We start from the raw sequence: 5,089 nt of genomic DNA on the forward strand, positions 1-5,089 counted from the left end.
CAGGCGTCAAGTTGACTACTGTATTGACCAGACTTATGCCCATGTCCCAACCCGAGAGGTATGAATATTTGCTGCCAGGAACTAATTGCAGTCGCAATGACCTTTTCTGCAGCGTTTCTACCGTTGTGGGAGTGCACATTTTATACCCTTCTTAATCTCGCTGAATGAGACCGTACCCACGATCTTGGACATTGGAGCCGCTGTCCTATGTGTCGCCGACGCCATCAAATGGGCTGTATTGATGATGCATCAAAATATGTTACCAAGCAGTTTACCGTTAAGTAGCTGAGGCTGTTAACGTTTCGAGTTAGACGGGTCAAGCAGACAAGTGTCGTTGTTATGAAAGTCAAGAGCTCGACGGAGAAGTGTCAAGGAAAAGGTATGAAGCTCAATGCCATTGCTGGAACGTTGCTTCGACAGAGTTCTCTTGGGACTAGCACATGACATAATGAGTGAGATACACGGGGGTGGGCGTGGTTTTCACGATGCCACTCTAAAAGTTCAAGCAAACTATAGCGAAAGAAGAACCGCACGACAGGCCGCCGAGGCTGCCACAAACGGATGCCTACAGGGAAGCATCGATGTAGCGAATGTTCACCATAGTTCCTTCAGCTCCCATCGTAGTGACTTTCCGTTAGGTAACTATCTTGATGGCGTCGATCTCTTAGACCCAGACGGCAGACAGTTCTTATAATGGAGACCTATAAGAATGTTCTTAAACGGTACGTTGCAAATGGATTGGTTAGATCATTGGGCCAGCTGTAATAGACCAGGATGAAGTCGTTCCGTAAACCTTTTGGCTCCACTCAAAGTTTTAGTATTCGCGACGTTACTGGTGTTGACGGATGGCGGTATGGGTCTGCCAAAAGGGACTATATGCACTGGTAAAATGTTTTACTGGTTTGTTGGATTGTCCGGTAGGATGACCTCGTTATAACACGATTCATACCGGTACAACGTTGTATTCGTCATCGTCCCTTCCGAATATTTTCGTCTTGGTGCAGATTTTAAGAACGTCCTGCCGTCTTTGGTATGTTCTTATGGATAGCCAACGTTTCACTCTTAAGCATCATGCTTGTGCTGGACGTAGGTACTATCTCCGTAACCAACCTTTTATTTGCGTTAAGAGAAGACATATATCCGATATTTCGATAGGCACAACACGGCCTTGTCTAGATACACCGGACGGTTGGGCTTGAGCTAGGTGTTTGGTCGTGTGAAGCGCTACTCGTTTGCCGTCAAATATGTTACGGGTCTGAATGGTTGCGTCAGCTATCAATTCTGATAGCGTGTATTCGTGACCTTCTGGACGAAGCAGTTCCAAGTAGATACGATGGTATTCTATGGTCTTGTAGTTGACAATTCAATGAGGCTGGCAATAGCGTATTACCACGGCATGTTATCGGTGGGTTTGTCATGCCATCATTGAGGAATTCGACTCGTGGTCTTGTAGGCGCCGATCCATAAACACTGCTTGTTGACGTTGACGTGCTTATATAGCATCTAGGTCGGTTTAGATGACATGTGACACATGCAAAGGGTTGAATATTAAAGTACACATTGTTGTCTCCTGGCGTTGGTAGGTTAGTCTGCTGCTGCTTAACACCTATACCACGGCTGTCTCTGGTGTTTTCATGGACCACGTTCTTCCCATTGAATACGTGGAAACATGATCTGCAGACTGGGTAATCAGCATCGGATTTCTTCTGGATTCGTATGTGTCCGGTCCCTATTATAAATATATTTGGTTATCGTTGGCCTTGATATGTCATAGACCCTAGTTGGATTCAGCTTATCAAATAGGAGGCCTCTCGCTCTCTCTCACTTTCTCTTACATCTAGTATTGCTTCTAACGGCCCAGGTTCTGACGCCGGCATGGTGCAGCCATGAAAGCAAGACCGATTCAAAGCATCGTTTTTCACTGACTTTAACATTTACGATGATCTGATTGGGAACGTGTTGTGTCGTTTAAATCTGACTGTTGCCGTCATATAGTCAGTAATGCAAGGTCAGCAGGTCTTTCTCCTGCCAAAATCCAATAACGTTTTGAGTCTTTTATTTATATAGGTTTTCTTGATCAGGCTTAGGTGAATGTGGGTCTCTAGCTCTGCTCGGGTTTGGTTGCTATGCAGGTACTTAGTGCTGGTTAACGCATTGTCCTGGTCGGTCATGGGTCTTTTGAACGTGCACCTTCAAGCTCAGGCTGTACATTACTATCTTCCTTATCTCTCGACGGTCGTGGCTTGGAGCATATAAGCTGAGTCCGCTTCTATGTTTCTTGCATCATGTGATGTTTATGACTGCTTTATTTGGATTCGATTTCGGTGAATGATGGGTACATTTTAAACATAGATCAGGGATTTGGTTGTTGGAATATGATGTGGACTACCCAATTTATGTATTTTTTAAAACTCTTTCAGAGAAAACGTCTTACCACAAATACCATAACCCTCAGAACCTTATAGGTACCAATTCAATAAGAATCGTTTCTGTGTTTGATTGAGCTGAAAATGTTTTTGGTTTTATTGCTCACGGTTTTTTATGCTTTCGGTTTTGCTTCGCAGAATTCAATAACGCTGCATATTCTGAGATGTATTTCAGTTGCTTTTTAAATGCTTCTCTGGGTTCCATAAATTACGGAGAAACATTTTTTCCTCTCTTTCTAGGTTACAAATATATTAAACTGACTGAAGCAATTTAATATTTTTTTCACATTTAAAATACATTTAGCTTGGTTTCGTTTCAATTCTATTTTAGAAATTCACCAAATTGTAACACGTAATTAACTTCCCAGTAGGAAGTTTATTAGGGATTTATGTGATTTATCGTTTGTTCACATACTGTTTGACCTTTAGCTACTGAACCTCACTAGATGTTATTGTGCATGCATGTAAAAACAGATTTAGTATCAGGTTTCTCGCCTTGTCAAACACTATCAAATTTATAGGCTTATGCAACAACAATATTTAAGACTAGAACGCGAAGTTACTCATCAATCGTATGAGATTGTTAGAAAGTTTGAAAGATAACAAAAGCCAATGACCTGATGGTTTCACAGCTAAATTTGTAAACGCTTTCGATATTGACATTGAGGTCTTTGTAGAAAGAACAATGAGTGAAACAGATTAATCTGAATCCTAACCAACTAGATCGAGACAATGCATTATAACTTGCAAAAACAAAGAGCACGAACGAGAGTAATTCAAGAAACCTCCTCGGCGCCCGTCTTCTATACTTCATGAATTAAATAATATGTGACGATTCAATTCGTTCTGAAGAAAGGAGATATACTGGAAAAAACTACAGGGATAACGTGTGATATTCTGTCATTCACATAACAGTAAAAACATTCGGATATATTATTTCATCTGACTGAAAAAGCATTCATTCTATTCTATTCAAATGTATTCAGTGTGATTTCATTTTCATTAATTTATACTAATTATAAGGCACTGAGTTAAACGTTTATTGTAATATCTCTTCGGCAATTTTAGAAAATGAAATTATCTCTACTTCTCCAAAAAATGTCTCCAGGTTGGAGAGACGGTTATCTATTATCGCAATACCTTATTGTATTATGCATACACATATTCTCTGTACTAATAAGGAATAATAAGATAATGAAAGGTATCAAATTAAAGGAACCATACTATTTATTGTCGCAGTTCTTTGAATCTATCAACATCTCTATTGAAGCATTTAAATTCTTTTCATTTATTTTAGGACTGAAACATTCAATTGCTGAAAAAATAAGAGTGTGTATAAGAATTGCGATGTATTGTTTAGAAACATTTCATATGAGTTTACAATTATAGCGGGTAACTGAATTTAAATCATTGGCCATAAAGGTTTCGGTCGATTTCCGTTGCGATAGTATGGTGTAGTTAACGTTTGACCATTTTGATATAAAGTAACAGTTATCGATTGGTAAATAACCATTTTGAGATAATAGTTTAATCATCCCAAAGAATAATTATTTCATGGTCCTGTTACCATATATACCATTTAATATTCTCTGAAATTAAAGTTAATAATCTTAAACTTTATATAGCAATCAAAAGTGGAAGCAAAATGTATAAAATTAGTTTTGAATAAAAAGTGTTAGACATGGATTAATTTATATAGGTTTGTAATTAAGAATGTTTTGTAGAATGCATTAATCTAATAATAAATGTATCAGTTTGCTTGGATAAAATATACAAGAACAAATACCTATAAGATTATGAAATGCAAATGTGATGATAGTATCCTATGAGATACAACAAAGCATTTTATTGTTATGTTTTGATGGCTTGGAAATTGTTATTAGAAACAGACTACACAGCACATATGGGGAGATCTAAGGATAGCAAATATATGTATAAATCCACTTGTAAGGATTAATTAGCTTCTGTATTCTATTAGAAATAGCTTGAAAATAATGTAATTTGTATTCGTGATATACTAGCAGTTGTTGGAAGTATTATTGATGTTGTTAGGTTTAAAGCTAAATATGGCCTCGACATGATATTTCTTGCCATTAAATCATTATTTACTATAGTACACTAAAAATATTTTAATTATCATCAAGTATCTTAATCTTCAAACACCAAAGTTCTAATGTTAAAAGATCTCGACGAATGGGTGTGGGTGGGCATGCACATTAAAAAATTATTTGATCAGTTTATAACATGCGGTTTGAGAGTGATCATGATTTTATGCCCATTCAAATATATGCCTTCAGCATAAATATAACTTTGGAACGTCTGCTTTTTTAATGCCTGCGTTCTTGTATGCATTCATGTTTCTAGTCGTGCATATCAAGTTTGACGTATACTTGGACATCACTAAATGTTCTTGCGCATGAAGTTGAAATTGAGCATAAAATCATATGTGTGGCATTATTATACGCTCCATCTATACCTACACAGTTCCTATGTAAGAACAATCTTGAAGATTACTACGCAAAGTTACGCCTAAAAACGGACTACATTGTAGAAACGTATGACACACGGCAACGAAATGTTTACAAAAATATATTAGAATGTCATGGACAATATAAAATTGGATCCTTACCAACTGTTTTGAGACAAATGACCTGTCAATATCG

Source organism: Sinohyriopsis cumingii, chromosome 10 (genome assembly GCF_028554795.1).
Source record: "Sinohyriopsis cumingii isolate HCF-2022 chromosome 10, ASM2855479v2, whole genome shotgun sequence".
Classification (NCBI taxonomy): Eukaryota; Metazoa; Mollusca; class Bivalvia; order Unionida; family Unionidae; genus Sinohyriopsis; species Sinohyriopsis cumingii.